This window comes from Microtus pennsylvanicus, chromosome 9 (genome assembly GCF_037038515.1).
Source record: "Microtus pennsylvanicus isolate mMicPen1 chromosome 9, mMicPen1.hap1, whole genome shotgun sequence".
In the NCBI taxonomy this organism is placed as follows: domain Eukaryota; kingdom Metazoa; phylum Chordata; class Mammalia; order Rodentia; family Cricetidae; genus Microtus; species Microtus pennsylvanicus.
The window spans coordinates 84289609-84306981 of record NC_134587.1 but is presented as its reverse complement, the minus strand read 5'-3'; positions in this window follow the sequence as shown (position 1 = coordinate 84306981).

Here is a 17373-nt window from a genome sequence, read left to right as displayed (position 1 = left end):
AAGGGAAGAATTTCTGGAAAGCTCTCCCTTTCTAAGCAACTTCTGCTGTAGTCTAGTTTTCCTATAGTTCAGAAACCCGGAGATAAGTCAAGGTTGAAATAGCCAGTTATACCTCCTAAAATAATGGGCTAGCCATTATTTCCATCCACAAGACTGCAAGCACCATCCTAGTGATCAGCCAAGGAAACAAATTCCTCTGCAAAAGACGGCTGAATTACTAACTTGAGAAATGGAACTGTCCACTGTCCCAAAAGACCTCACTCTTACTTAACTGGTAATTAGAACATAGGTCTCACACTAGATCCCACCCTAGTCTACGGTATGAGAAGACCCATGCTTGTACATTTCCTCCCTTCCATGTCCTTTCTTTCTTCCTCCCTCTCTTCTTGTCTTTGAGACAGGCTCTCGGTTTCTAGCTCTGGATGGCTTTGTATTTTCTTGGTAGCTCAGGCTTGCTTCAACTCATAACAGTCCTCCTGACTTAGCCTTCCAAAGTGCTAAGAAGACAGTCATGGACCAGCACACTTGGGTAGTCAGTGGAAGAAGGACCCTAGAGATGAGAAGGACCATAGAGTTGAGAGGGATCATAGAGTTGAGAAGGACCATAGAGTTGAGAGGGATCATAGAGTTGAGAAGGACCAGAGAGTTGAGAAGGGCCATAGAGTTAGACTATAAGTACATGGTAGATCCCGAACTTGTTAGACTGAAAGGACTAGAGAACTGAGGAAAGTTACATTAGATAGTCAAACAAATAAGAAACTGAAATAATCAAGAGAAAACATAGAGGCCTTCCCCATGTCTTCGAAGGGGCTTCTATTGGCGGGATAAAACACAATGACACAAAACAGCTGTTGGATGAGGCTTTACTTTGCTTCCACTTTCAAACACCTGTCTATCACAGAGGGAAGTCAGGGCAGGAAGACAAACTAGCAGGAATCTGGAGGCTAGAACTAAAGCCAAGGTCATGGAGGTACACTGCGCACTGGCTTGCTACCCATGGTTCTTCCAGCTTACTTTCATATACACTCCAGGATGGCCAGCCCATGGAGGGCACTGCCCACAGTGAGCTGGGCCCCCCACATCAATGGATAGTCAAGACAGTTCACTATAGACTTGCCTACACGTCAATCTTATGGAGGCATTTTTGTAGTTGGGGGTTCCCTTTTCTCAAATGACTTCGAGCCTGTGTCAGGTTGATGTAACTGGTCAGCACACCTGGTCATGATCAAATTTGCTTATGAAACCTCAAATTCACTGTCACTAATTTATTTCTATGGATAATTGGTTTGTTTGGTGGAAAAGAATTAGTCATCTATAGTCCGAGATTTGTGATAAATAATGTCCTAAAGAGGTCAGAAAAGAGCTTGGATCCCCCAGACCTAGAGTTACAGGTAGCTATGAGCTGCCCAGCAAGGGTACTGGGCCCCACACTCAAATCCTTTAGATGAGCAAGCGCTCTTAAATGCTGAGCTATCTTTCCATCCCCTTCAACATGCTTTAGCAGAAAGTAAAATTATACCTTAAAACTATGTGTCACATCTGTGCTTTTTATAGCAGTCTGTGGATGAAGAAAAACATGGACCTGCTAGAGAGTCATGGACCCAAATCACAGGTCCAAATGACTTCATACAATGCACATTTTACAATGGGACTCCAGCCCCTTCCTCCTACCAGGTCCTGAACTCTAGCCTTCAATACTGACCAGTCTTTTTATGAATGATACGTTCCTTTCCTTCCTTCGTGTCTCTGATGATGTCATTTCCTCTGCCTGGACTGTCTTTCTTCTGTTGTTGATCTGTTGTTGATTAGTAACCTGGTATTTAGCCTTTTTCTAGTTTGTAGCCTGCTGCTTATTCTTTGAGATGCATTCGTATCTCAACTTTTTGGCGAAGCCCCTTTCTATCTCTCTTTTGTACATCATTTCCATGTCTCCACGTGACTATATTGCATATATTTCTGTTCTCCCAACACCTTGAATGACATGGCTCAGGATTTCAAACATCTTTGTGTTCTCCAGTACACAGGGGTACATCATTGAAGGTGTGACACACATTTATTTTATACATATGTTCCTCACACTGATATTTTGTGTATTACTCTTTATTCTAGTATTTTTCTTAATTTTTTTTTATTTTTCTGAGTCAAGCTTCTCTCAGACCTCCCCAGATATTAATTACATAAAATTTGCCCTTGGGACAATTATGCAATGATCCAACCCTGCACATGTGTAAACAGCCCACATTGCTGAGAAATATGATCTCCTTAAGAGCTACTTCCTGTAGTTTATTTGATCTATATCCTTCCAGACTATGCGTTCACTTAGTTAAATTGAGTGATTATCCCAGACAGATGGCCCTTCCCAAGTACAGGAACCAAGTTATTATAAACAAAATCTAATTGCTGAGACAAGTTTTTCTCTTTTATGGCCCTTTCTCTTGCATCTTTTGTTACCCATTTTTTATGATTATAGTGGGAAATCATATGGTCCGACAATTGTGAACCATTATTTTACATGCTCAAGAGATTTAAGGTAAGAAGGAAAGCATGGTTTCTGTTTGGAGAAAGTTGTTCTGTTTCCAGAATGTACGAGTTATTGAAAAACATAGATTTGGAATATTTGGCTATAAAATGTCAATTTAATGAGTTCTTTCTCATTGTTTTGTACATACATAGCACAACACTGTATATCCAAATCCCACATCTAACTGTCTTATTCCCCTGCTCAAATCCTTCCTGGAGTTGCATTAAGAGCAACATTCAAACTCCCTAGCAGAGCCTCATTGACTTTATATCCGGTTTCTGTCTGTTCCTGGACATCTGTCCCCCAACCCTGGGTTCACGCTATTATCCCACTCATCTCAATCCACTCTCTCTCTGACATCTTTTCAGGACCTACACACACTTTCCATAGCTACTCTGTGTGATAGCCACACAGTCTCTGTCTCTCTCTGCCTCTCCAGCTCCCTCTCCATCTCTCCCTCTGTGCGTGTGTCTCCATCTTTCCCCTTCTCTCTGCCTTTCTCTCCAACTACCCATATGCCAATTTGAAGCCTAACCACTCTGGTAAACTTACCTTAAGGGCACTCACTCTCTTCCTCACATAGTCGATACCAACTCATGGTAAAAATGGAAGTGAGTAATCGCTGTTAGTTAGACTGGACATACTAACCAGTGGAAGTACCTATTTAGAAATATACATACTTGAACTACTCTTTGGCTACCCACCAAACTGTAACACCCGATTTGGTGTTACACCCTCGGTACAGTTCGCGCACCACTGTACAGAATGCGAGTCGGGCAAAGGCCTGGAGGTGGAAAAGAACACACAGAGAGACCAGGGTCATTCGAAAAGAGATCAGCCGAATGCCGCTTTATTCAGCCTTTGGGAAGTCCTTATCTACCTGACTGCAGCACAAGGATTTCCGCCCAGGCAGGTGGGAAATTACCATATTAACAATGGAGTGAATGCCCTGTAGCTAACCACTAGATGGGGCAGGCATAACACAGAAACACACAGGAAGCTTAGTAGTTGATCATAAACTGTTCCCGCGAATGCACCACAGGAATAAGGGAGACCAGGGCCCTACACCAAACCTAAGGTATCAGCTGCCTTCTTGTCTCAGCTAGCTAAGATATTAAGTTCACCAAATATTAGCAGCCCAGCAGAAACTATGCTGTATCATGCTCTTATACAAGAAAAATAAAAAAAGAAAATGGTGCTGTTTTTACCTGCAGCCACGTTGGCCTTCACGTGCTCTTCATGACTAGTCTAGGTACAGACAGGATTGTTTCTTTGAGGGCATTTATGACCTAATGTGAAAAGAAGTTTCAAACATATGTAAAAATTGTGTGTGTATGTCTGTTGTATGTGCCTTGTATGTGTGTGTTATGCACATGTACATGTGTATGTGTGTATATGTATGTATTGTGTGTGTATATATGTGTGTATGTGTTATGTACATGTACATGTGTATGTGTGTATGTATGTGTATGTATGTGCACGTGGATGTGTATGTGTATATGAATGTAGTGTGTATGTGTGTATATGTGTGTGTTATGTACATGTGCATGTGTGTGTGTGTATGTGTATGTATGTGTATGTGTGTGTTTTATACAGGAACAGTCACGACAGGTGTGAGAGGAAGGACATCATCTGAGAAGGACGTTTTATGCTCTGAAGGGGAAATCACTATGGTGTAGAATGTGGTGAAGAAGGGCAGAAAGGAAAATTAGACCCTTCCATGGGATATTGTGAAAGTCAGGTTAAGTGGGGAGACGCCTCCAAAGGATGAGTGGTCTGTAAAAAGCTTAGTAAACTTTAGTTTATAACAAGTCTGCACATGTAGTTAAGTGGATAATACATAGATTCTGGTATTAGGAGCCTTTGTGAGGCCTGGGACATTTGCAGTACAAATGAGCCAGCACGTTGGTACACACTATGAAAAATCTGAGATCAGATTTGGGATTCTCTTTGATCAGCTCCACCAATTGCCAGGAGCCAGGAGAACCGTCTCTTCTACCCCAAACCAATCATCCAATACCCACTAGATCCCTTCATGGAGAGAATCGAATAGAAGCCTGTGCCATGTCCTCAGAGGCCCTATGTGTTATGATCTACTAACTGCCCTTTAACTCAGCTCCCTGTGACGAACTACATAGCCTCCTGCTTTTCCTTGATCATGCCCAGCTTCGTTCTGCCAGAGGCGTTTCATAGTAGCTTTCTACTCTCCTTGAAACCTCTGTCTCAGCTGCTCATGGCTAACTCTCTCGGTTCCTTCACAATTCTACCCATCATTCCTGCCGGATAACACTTTCTTTGCTGTCCTATTAAACCTGTACTTACCTACTCTTGTTAGTTCTGTTCATTACACCAGCTTATTTTTCTGTGCCTCACCTGTCCCTATAATGTAAGCCCCACGATGTATGTGTTTTACCTTATTTGGCTACCGTCTTTCTGGCTATAATTAAAGGTTTAAAAGAATAAAACTTCATTTATTTCTGTCTTCTTTATTCAGTACTTAATTAATCAATGTTTATAGCATTATATGGACACAGGGCTGCCTCTGCTTAGATTTAAATTTCATTGGCCATAAGGAGTCTGATATCAAAGTGGGTTTGAAGCAGATATCTATCAGTCAAACTTATAAAAAAGAAATCATAAGGAGCCCATAGGCCATTCAGTCAGATTCAGCATATAAAAGGTATCTTCTATGCAAAGAGCAGAAATATATGGGTGTATACTACTCTGTCAATAGCTACTTTAAAATGATTTTTTTAATTTCTACTTTATGTGTGTAACTGTCTTGCCTACATGAATGTTTATATGCCTGTCTTCAGAAGGCATTAGGTTCCCTACAACTGGAGTTAGAGTTGCTTGTGAGCTGTCATGTAAGTGCTCAGAACAGAACCGAGGTCCTCCACAAGAGCAGCAACGAATCACGTCTCCAGCCATGAGAACTACATTTTAAAATCTCAGGTCTAGGGGCCAGAGAGATGGCTCAGTGGTTAAGAGCACTGTTTGTTCTTCCAAAGGTCCTGAGTTCAATTCCCAGCAACCACATGGTGGCTCACAGCCATCTGTAGTGAGATCTGGTGCCCTCTTCTGGCCTTCAGGCACATATGCGGACAGAATACTGTATACATAATAAATAAATAAATAAATATTTAAATAAATAAATCTTTAAAAAAATGTCAGGTCTAATAAAGAGAGTCCTCTATGGGAACAGCCGGAGAATATTGGAATGTGTTCTCCACAAGGTGCAAAGGATTGGTGTCTGATTCACACGGTGTATACTGCATGGATCTCCACGGATGTCTCTTCCCAGAACATTTCAGTTCAAGAGCTTCCCCTGGGGACCAGTACTTGCTCCAAAATAGGAACATTTAGGTCTGCAGCAATGGAAGTACTTGGCTGTTTTCCCAAGAAAATGTCTACAAAAATATGAGACGACTCCCAGATGGAAACGGCTAAGAATGAGATGCTAGAGAAGTAGATGGGTACTGGGAGTGACGGGAAGAAAGGACGCACCAACGTAAGTTATTTCTATTGGAGGGAACACTTGGGAATTATTCTAAACATAGTCAAAGATAGCCCTGTGAGGCTTAACACTTTGCCAGCTATAGCAAATACAGAGCTGCACGGCCAGACTGAGAAATGCATTTTCTTCCCCGGCTCCAATCACTGTTTTCCTCACTTTGACCGGTGGCTACAGAGCCTGGACCAACCAAGGGAGGAGAGATGCTATATACCAACCACTGTCCCTTCCCACATCATTGCTCTTAGGTAGATGCCAGCGGCCACCTAATTCTAGCACAAAAAAAAGATGGGACTTCTATTTCCAAACAGGGATGTAAGGTCTACTTCTTTCCTTCTTCTATTCCCCCCCTCCCTTTTTTTTTTAAACAATTTGGGAGTGAAGATGAAAGATATTTTTTTCTATTCAAGGGGATTAATACAGTAAATAAGGAAATAAATCATTAGAGCCTAAGAAAAAAATACAAATTTAAATTTCATTATATTTATTTAATATGTGTGTTGGGGGGGGGAGCATGTAGATGCTTCTTCCTAGAGCATACACCAGGAAAGCCCAGGACTAATGCCACCAGTATAAGTGTGCCTAGCATCTACGTCTTGCTTCCAAATTGTATTCTCTATTAACAAGAATCAAAGTTTCTTTGGAAATGACTGATTATCAGTTTGGCATAAGTAAAGTCTAGGATGACCTGGAAGACCTTGAACCAGATGATGGTGTATTGGTTAGTGTTGATTGTCACCTTGACAGGATCTAGAATGACCTGGAACATGGAACTCTGAGCATGCCACTAGGGGTTATCTTGACAGAGCTAATTGACGTGTGAAATCCTATCTCAAACGTAGGCAGAACTACAGTCTTCCCTCTGTGTGGTGGCCCACAAGTGACTCGGTTTCCATCTGGAGTCTATTGTGACTTATAAGTCATTTGAGTTCAAGCTTGCTTGCTTCAGTCTCCTTGAGAGCTGTGAGAATGTTCCCATTAAGCCCACGGGTAAGAACACATTACCTACTAAGACACAGCTGGTGAATGCCAGCTGAAGATGCATCCAGATAGAAAGAGAAACTGCTTGCTGCTTGCAGGACTGAAAAGATGGAGGATGAGCCTGCTTGCGCTTTCTCCAAGGGACAGTTCAGGGAGGGGTTACCTGACTGCACTGCTCTTGGTTCTGCCTTCTGCCCTTACTCTGTACCTCAGCAAGTTCTGAGGTAAACTCAGGACGGTTTGGTACTGGCCAACAGACTTCCCTGGTCTGTCCTGTGTTTCTGTCTCCGTTTCTATTATTTGCCATTTTCTTAGCTTCACACCACTATCCAGCTACCCAGGTCCACTCATGGGAGCAGGCTTTGACTCTGTGCCAGGGATCCTGGGCTGTATAAAATGAAGAAAGTAAACAGAACTCTAGGAAATAGTCATTGTTTTGTTTCTTGGTCGCAGTTTGTGCAATGCGACAGCTGCTTCAACTCCTGCTCTCTTGACTTTCTGTCATGACTGGTTGTACCTTAAACTGTGAGAGGCAATAAACTCTTTCTGCCTTAAGTGAATCTTGTCAGGGTGCTTTACTGCAGGAGTTGGAAGCAAGACTTAGAAAGAGGCTGTTCGAAAACTGATGAGGACAAATAAAACGAAAACCAGAGACTCAGCTTCAGTGAACTTCCACTTGCCAATGTAGCATGAAGACAAATGATAGTAGCAGTGTTGTGTTTTGAATATAATCACAAACCATGGGTTTACTCAAATTAAAAACACCTTAATAATACATTTCAGCTTTAATGATGTGTATATAGTCTCCAATATTTCCGTGTAGAATATTTATCCATTTTTGAAAGTCATTAATTAAGCAAGCAGATGCACAGGTATAGGAACCAGAGAGAAAGAGCGAATCTCCATAGAGACCATAGCCCAGAAAAATTCATGAACACACTTCAAAACTGTTATGAACCATAAAAATAATACTCTAGTCCTCAAGTGTGCAAGTCATGAAAGCTTAGGAGAGAGACAGAGGAATCATTTCAAACCCAAACACTAAATAGAGTCGGAGTATGGCTGGATTGCCTTTAATGAGAACAAAGATACTAAAGTAACAGCTGAAGCAGGAGATATCCCTGAGAAGCAGACATCAGTGATGTTTCAGTGCTGATTCCCTGACACAGATGCTGCCGGGTGTGATGTTTACCTATGAGAGTGTTCTTGTCTCTGGGAAATTCGGACTCAAATGTTGGGGTTGGCAGCAGGTGGTAGGGGGTAAAAATTTCTCTGTACTTTACTTTGAAATAATGCTGCAATTTTCTGATTGTTCTTAAAAATGAAAGCTGCCTTCTATTCCATCGGCTCTCCTATCTCCCCTGATTATAGTTTTTGGTTGAGTTTTAAGATCATAGGTTTCCACACTTCTTAGTAATAGAGTGTGTGTGATATGAAAGAATTGAGGATGGGGTAGGAGGATGGGATATATGAGGGAAGGGGGAGGTTTCCCAGAACTGAGGAAGACTCATGTCTGTCAGCTAATTGAAAGTGGTCGTGTAGCACAAAGGCGCTTGGGCAGAGATAACCCGTATGGACAGACAGTGCTGGTGCTGCGCTCAGAAGACACGGGCTCTTAAACGCACCTCTCAGTGCTAGGCAAGGGATATCTCCCTGCAAGCAATTGCTCCAGCGGATCCCAAAAGCACTCACACCCCTACAAGCTGTTACCATTGCTCTTGATTGCCAAGCATAACTCCATAGTAAGACCCCATGTCTGAAGAAACCACACACTTTAGATGCAAGATAGAGAGAAACCAATCTTTAGGAAAACCTTTTTCTGTGGACTTTCATTGTCCTGGAAGGCATTGATGTGCAGTCTCCTAGAGAATAAAAGACATCAGGGGTCTTGTGTAGAGCTCCAGCCTGCATGCTGGACCTCTAAACCAGGTGTGCCCACCAGCGGCAAGGCTCTTTGTGGGGAATAACAAACTGTTCTCTGTTTGGGTTTGAGACCTGCTCAGATTCATCCCTGGTGATGAAAAGATGGTCAAAAACCATGGTGATGGAGGTCATAGGTACTAGAGACAAATATACTTCTATTTAATCTCAATCGTTATGTTTTCAAACTGCCTGCTAAATAGTTATGTTCATGTTGCTTTTTGCCTTGGCCAGAGAAGCATTATGCAGTTGGTAGTGGTTAATGAAGAGATTTGTAACTGTTCAGAGTGCTGGGAATAGGCTACTAAAAGTGATCAGCCATGACTGGAAGACCACCTACCCTGTAAGATTCATGTGATACCAAGAAAAAAAGGGCAGGAAGAATGTAAGAGCTGGGGGAGAGGGAGGGGTGCTATTAAATGCTGTTTTCTGGACATGTGACAGGAGTGTATGTATGTACAGCAGCTGTGGTTACCTGCAAAGAATCAAGCCAGTTGGAATTTTCAGCATGGATGAGTGAGGCCCCAACCAAAGCCCCAACCTTTGGCATTGGATGGCATCCAAGTGAGCAAAAGTCATTTTCCTTGAGGGCATGGTAACAGACCTCAGAGGATAACTCTGTACCCATGAAGCTATGGGCAGTATTAATTGGACTCAATGATTTGAAAAATATCAATTATTATTATTATTAGAAGTAAAAGAAGGGATTGATATTGTAACTTTCTTATTCTATTAAAGTTTTTCTTATCTTGCCTAACCTGAAATAAAATACTAAGAACCTCCAAACTTTCACATCTCTGAGCTTTTGCTTACCATGATTTCTCTCCAGGGGCAGAGGAAGTATGTATATTAATTGTGGGTATTAGCAGTTAAGTCATTGGCAGCCAAGTTGCAATCTGTAAACATACAGAGGGAAGGTACAGAGTAAACAACTAGGGGGTGGCAGATGTGTTTCCCTAGGAAGTGGAAATAGAAGAGATAGTTATGGATAGATGGGCTGGAGAGATGGCTCAGTGGTTAAGAGCATTGCCTGCTCTTCCAAAGGTCCTGAGTTCAATTCCCGGCAACCACATGGTGCCTCACAACCATCTGTAATGAGGTCTGGTGCCCTCTTCTGGCCGGCTGGCATACACAGAGACAGAATATTGTATACATAATAAGTAAATAAATATTTGAAAAATTTACAAGGAAACACAAGACCACAGCCCTAGGACCCAACCCACAGACAGTGTCTACGGAGTAGCTCTGTTGTCCTATGCTTCTGACATAGTTGTGTAGATGGGGACCAGAGCTTGGTAAAAGGCAGGTTGAAAATATCCTAAGCACCCCAGCGTGGTCCATGGTGCTCGAAGTCTGAATAAACCTTACCGGTTTGAAGCACGGATATCTGTCTTGTATCTAGTTAGGAGTGTAGCTACTATGCCAGAACCAAACCCACAAAGAGAAACTATTTCAGATACAGGACACACAGGCAGGAATGCAGAGCCTTCCTCTGCTGTTGAGAAAGAACAAAAGAAAAAGTGACTCGGTTTAAGATGTTTTCAGAATTGCCTTAAGCAAATTTTCTGTTTGCAGAGGATCATAGCAACCGTCTGTTATCTCTGGATGCTAAGACTCAAATGCCTCTATAAAAGACATTTGATGTAGTGTACTCTGGCTTTAAAATTCCCACTGCAAAGTATAAAAGGGACAGATCATGATGGGTTTCTATACGGAATAAGAGATTTAGGTTGAGATTCGAAGCTGTCAAGGAATGAGAAGTCAAACCAGGGGAAGTCCTGTGTGGTCCAGCAATGAAAGCATGCCCCGTGGAATGGGATGATAAGCTGAGAACATGGACCTTGAGGAAAGTAAAGAAAAGACAGTGGAGGGGCCCAGGAAGAGTGGAGGAAGAAGGCACGCTCCATCCACACTGAGTCTACTAAGACAAAGCCAGTTTTTGTCACTGACGTGAGTGTTGAAGTGTTGGCCTAACTAAAAACCATAGACACTTCCTACTCCTGAGCCCCACAGCCAGCCAGGCTGGCCCGCTATCTACAGACAAGGCAGATGAACCCAATTTCACATATGTATACAGTGAATCTTGATCTTATCCATTAGCCCTACCATCCTCCACTTTCCCCCACCTGCCCCTGCTCTCAGCTCCAATTTCATACCTTCTTTTTTTTTTTCTTTAGAACCCAGTGAGGACAATCAGAACTGCAAACTGTCTTCTAAACACCCACGCATAGAGTCACACATTAGCACCGATGTCACTCCTCATCAGAGAAGCTTCCTCTTGCGGTAGCTGACACGGAGGCTCACAGCCAGTCAAAGGACAGAAGATGAATGAAAAGGCCTGGACCCATCACTAAAGAAGGCTACACAGACTGTACCAGCCATGAGACAGGGAGGGCCATGTACACAGTGCCCTCTAGACATGACAGAGCCGTTCCACTCACCAATTCATAGCAGCTGTGGTTGCCTGCTCACACATGACCAAGAGCAACAGCCCAGCATGGATGAGGAAGGGGACCGCGAGGCAGTTGATGGCTGCTGGGGACAGGGAAAGCCAGTTTTCTTCAGGTCGTGGCCCCCTCATAGGTTTCCCTGCTCCAGTAGATGCTCTAGGGACAGGAACAGTTTTCAGTGCTTTTATGTTACATCAAAGTGGAGAAGCAATTGTGGGCCAAGAACTGAATCGTGTTAGGAATATAAACGAGAAAGACTCAAACAGATTTCTTGTACGACTCTACATCAAAATTGTCTCTTTTCTCCTGGTCTAGGAACTCTGTGTTTCATGAAGGTTTTCTATTCTGGTTTTTGGTTTCGTTTTCTGTCTGTGTCTGCTTTGTTAACTCAAGTTTTCATATGAAGAAGAGAAGTTAGGGTCTGTCTGTCATCTGTCTTTTGCCAAGTAACTCCCACCCAAAGAGGCGTATCTTTGGATGCACTTTCTGCCATCCTCAGAGTCCTTGCTCCTGTGATTCCTGACCTTTTCCAACCTTGGCATCATCTGTAAAATGACTTAATCACACCCCAGTGTCTGATTTTTTACTCTCATATTACTAAACAAAAAATATCTGCCAGTGGAAGCTTGGGCATTTGAAGCCAAACCACCACAATTCCCCGAGCTTTCTGTATCCATTGCCACACCTGGGGGAGCAGATTGAGAGTCTTGAAGGGGAAAACAGACACCTAAATTGACAAATACAGGATAACACAGTGGGATGCCGTAAGAAGAACAGTGTGTAACGTGTAAAACGTACAGAGAAAGCAGATTGCAAAGGTTCCATGGCTTCTCGGTCTCTGCCGTCCGTTATCAGAGCCAGGAGGTTCTGGGAGGGCTGCAGTGATAAATGGGCTCCATTACATTTTGGCATTCAATTTTGCTCACCAGCAGAGCGCCCAGCAGGAAATCAGAGGAGGAAAACAGAATTCTCCGGGACCACCCCACAGGTGCACCTGCTGTGTCCTTCAACCAGAAGCTCCAGACAGCTCAACATTCTCTATGCAGAAAGGCCTGGCAAAGGCATCAGCTCCCTGCGGCTGAGCCCCTGAGCTGCAGGAGCACTGGCCCACTGGAGCAAGCACGTGGCTCTGTCAGGCCTTGCCCTTCTCCAATTCCCTCTGCCTTGCTAAAAACTGTTAGATTCCATTCCTAGGCCCTCCTGAGGTTGACTACAAAGGCCCAGCTACCAAAGCACTGAAGTCCAACAATTAAAAGTCCCCATTTGACACAACTAATTAACACGCACAATTAAAATTAAACACCTCATCCTAACGCAGGGTTTACCCTTTTACCATTAAAAACTGCCATTTCCCTACGGACCATTTCTGTCTCCCCTCTGTCCAGAGGCAGTCCTTTGTTCCTCCAGAACAAATCCCCTTCCCCCTCTCCTTGGTTCCTTCCCCCTTCTCCCACTTCCTCCTGTCTTTGTCCCTTATTCCTTCCCTATGTCCCTCTGGGGCAAGTAAATATCCTTTGTGCTGAGATTTGGTTTTGGGAACCAGAGCCAGTACTTTTTCCTTCCCGAGTTGTACGGGCTGCCCGTATCTACAGACACAGCTGTGACAGACGTCCCTAAACTTGCCTCTTTGTACCACCTGTTTCATGGTTTATTTACACCAGAGCCAGTGGCTTAGAAAACAATTCTGGAATTGCTAACAGAGGACTCCTAGGAAATACTGTGCGGCCAGTGCTCTTGGTAGCACAGAAGCTCCTGCACGGACAGAGGATAGCACTCTGAATGCGAGCTGATTACGGATTCGAATGAGCCGTCTCTGAATGTCACGAATTTCCGGAAATGAACCAACCTTGTCCCTGACATATTCCTCCATATGGTATACGTGCTTTTAAATATATTTCTCTTAGCAATTCTCCAAATGTCTATAACTACTAAATGAAAAGAGGATGATAAAAATTACCTGGTAACAATTTACCCCAAAACTCTATTTTTTAATGATGCACAATGCTAAGCCACATGCTGTGCTGGCTTTGGGGTAGAAATTCAATCTTGTCAGAGAGTAAAATCGTGTTCTTTGACTTCTTTCTTTGCACTGACTTTCATCTACAGAATCTCTGCTACCGGCTCTCGGGGTGTCTATATTTCAGATACATCACCTGTGGCTTTAGGAGCCACATCTGTTAGTCCTATTTCTGCCAAAAAATGCATTTAATAATCATCACAAATCTCTTTGTTATAGCTTCCTTTGTCACGTTTTCATGAACTAAGATCTACTCTCTAGTAATTGTCTTTAATTTTAAGAGAACAATATTTATTTTATTATCACATGTTTTAAAAAGTTTTATTAGCTGTTTAAACTAGTTTATATTTTCCTTTTCTTTTTCTTTTTAGATATTTTGTAATATCACCCATGTTCCAGGACGAAACTGAAAGTCTCCCACCAATTTTATAAGAAACATTTCTTTTCAGATTTGTTGCCACCCCCTCCCCAAATTTTCTCTCCTCTTAAAAAATAATTTTTATTGTCTTGTGTGTGTGTCTTGCCTGAATGTAGGTAAGTGCTCCTTGTGCCTGCCTGATGGCCACGGAGGCCAGAGGAGGAAGCCTAATCCCCCAGAAATGGAGTTACAGATGACAGTGAGCTGCCACACCGTGCTAGGGCTCAAATCCGTGTCCCCTGGAAGAGCATCCAGTGCTCTTAGCCACTAAGCTATGTCTCCAGCCTTCCAAATTTTTATCTCCAAAATTCAGTAATTTTACTAACACAGATTTAGATTTCAATTGTGTTTCCTAGGTCTTCTTCCAATTTCATTTTCATCTATGATTCTGGGTTCTGCAGGATCGTGTTTCGTCTACCATTATTTAACAGCCTGGTTGTTTGTTTTTTGTTTTTTTTTTCTTGAAGCTATCAAATTTCTAATTTGTGATCTTCCTGCACCCATACAGCTTAGGAATACTTATTGAATAACATGTTTTAATCATACAGAAATCTTGAGACTTTGTTTTATCTGTGCTGTGGCAACATTTTTCTCCTGGCTATTTCTTTGAATAAGTTTCGCTGTTTTCTTTGAAGCTTGTTTCTGTTTTGTTTTTCAAGTGTTTTCTCAAGTCAGTATCCTCCTAGTTCCTGGTCACAACTGTTCTTCCCTATAACCAAATGAATCAGACTTGGGGGGATTTTCCTACACATAGGTTGAGGGTGTCGGGGAAATGTCTAGAATTTTAAGTGTAAAAGAACCTGACTTTCACAACTGTGGAAGCAGACAGCTCCCTGGGAATATGGCCACTGATTGCATTTTCTTCATTTCTTTCCCGCTGTCTCGCTCCTTTTCTTCACTTGTTTGACACAAACCAAGGCCAGGGAGGTTTCCATCTTCACCCCTTCCTTGGCTCACAGCTGCTGGGGGGAAAGCTCCTTCAGACTGCAGTGGCCCACTGTTTGCAGGAAGTGACTTTGGCTAACTCTCCTGAGATCTGCTCACCTGCCACTCCGGTGATGTGACTCTTTGGTGTTTCTTGGTTGCCTCTGCCAGATCTCAGCTGTTTGGACATTCCACATTTGCTTAAATGGCAATTTCTTCTGTGTTTTTCTGCAGAGCCAAAAGAGAAAAATCAGAAATTTGAGCGGGGAATGACGATTTATGCAACAAGGCTCACACCAGAAACCCACTAAAGGCCCTCACTAATTTTGTGGAAAGATTTTCTGAGACAGTCAGCCTTTGATTCATTTATTATAAGAGACAGTTTAACTATTGTTTTTTTGTTTTTTTGGGGGGGGGGAACATTCAGTTTAACTCTCAAAGGCCTTAACATGAGGCCATCTTTGACCAAAGAGCCAAATCAGAAACAGCACAATCCACAGAAAGCTTCCAAATCATTTGCTACTCAGTGGTTAGAATTGGTTACTTTTTGAGTAACGTTTTCAGGATCTGATCTTCCTTAGGTATTTCTTTTGTCTCTGTAGCTGTTAAAAGCCTTCCCCTCTTTTCATTGTGGCTGCTGGCCTCCAATTTAAACATTCACAGTATCAGAAAAGAGCCTTCACTTAAGGCGTGGACCAGACCAGCCATCAGCTCAACAGCTCAAAGGGTCTATAAAAAAAAGCCAAGTGCAACAGAAACACCCTCATGGACACTGCCCAAACACTCTGGTCACAGTACTCGGAGATTTAATTAAATGATTGTTTAAGCCACATTTAAGTTTTAATGTCATTTGTTATGTAGCAATACATTGCTGGAAGACCCGAGCTCCAACTAGCTGTCACTCAGTGAGACAGATGGAGCAACCTAAGTCTACTGCAGCATGGACAGTGGAAGTTTCCTTACAGAAAAAATTGCCTGTAGAGGGGGATGATAGCTCAGTCTGGAGGCTGAGAAGTCAGAGAAGTTGGAGATCCACCTGGGCTGCAGAGTGGTTCTAGGCCTTTGGGTTCCTCAGTAAGACCGCATCTCAAGAAAGGGAGAGGCCCAGGGTGAAATGCATCAGGAAATGAGAATTGTAATTAAATCCCTAGCTTAGTCTCTGGCCTTAATTTCTCTGGAGAATATAACAAGTAAAACCTGGCTTGAGTTACAGCCAAACTGACGGGATTTAGATTAAGAACACATAGGCACAGCAAGATGACAGATGAGCCTACTGACGTCATTGCCTAGGTTACAGTTTACAAGATGATCCTGTTAAGTAAAGGCTGATCAGATCCCAACAAAACTTGTACCTGGTAGCTGAAGGACAATTATCTAAAAGCCAAAGACAATCTTTATCAGTCTCATAGTTTTTATGATCAACCAAAGCACAGAAATCAACAAATTTCAAGATGCCTCAATGTTTTTTAACTGTGGCTTAGATGTATTTTGGAGACAGTTACTTGAGAGTGAAATATGCTTTGTGCACATGTTTTTGGAGAAAACAGCTCGAGTCTTAGAAACCAAAGACGTATTTTGTTAGAAACAATGACATAAAGCAAGAACATTTCTTTCTTGAATACAACCACTGTGGTGAGATTTTGTTTGTGTTTTAACAAATAAAGCTTGCCTGAAATCAGAGTGCAGAGTGAGCCACACAAGAGTTAGCCATAGAGGCCAGGCAGTGGTGACAGACACCTTTAATCCCAGCACTAGGGATGTGGAGACAGGAAGTGATATGGCAGGGCTGAGAGAGAAATATAGATGGGAGGAGACAAGAGCTCAGGATTCAGTCTAAGGTTTCACTGAGACAACATTCAGTCTGAAGAGTTCTAGAAACAGGATAGTCCATTTGCTCTGAGGATTCAGCAGAGATAAGAACTAGTGGCTAGTCACTCTGCTTTTCTGATCTTTCAGCTTTCACTCCCTAATATCTGACTCCAGGTTTTTATTATGAAGACCAATTAGAATTTGTGCTGTACCACTTTCTCTTAAATATTGTGAGAGTAAGCCTTCAGTCTCTATATATTTGTAATTGATGGGACAAAGACAAACAGTCCAAGCTCTGTGTACTTTTCTATCAGTATGCTCACACATCTCAGTTATACGGAAGGGGCCAGGCACTGACATCCGCTGTTTGTACTCCTCTAGGGCATCCTTTCATGCTTCTCTAAAGCTACTGTTACCCTTCAGAACTCCCTTCTGAGTTTCCTCCTTGTGATTTGTATGGAAATAAGACTCAACTTTAAGCATGAACTTGAAAGAGAAAAAAAAATGTAAAATTGTTGGCAGGAAGGTTTGCTAAAAAATGTGTAAATAATCCAGTCATCTACATAATGGTGTGTGCATTCTGAGACTCCAGGCAAAGAAGCAAATATCCCTGCCCTTTGCATACAGAAAGTCCTGAGTGGTCCCCTTTTCCTTCCGGCTGTCAAGTTGGAGGTCTGAAACTCTTGTCATCTTTTGCTACCACATGTGGATGTCATGAGCCTGTAGGTCTTATAAGGAAGAAGGAAAGATAGATTATTAAGGCACAAACTGGGTCTCTGGTGCTTAAGTCTTTGCCTCAGGAATATATCTGGCCTTTGC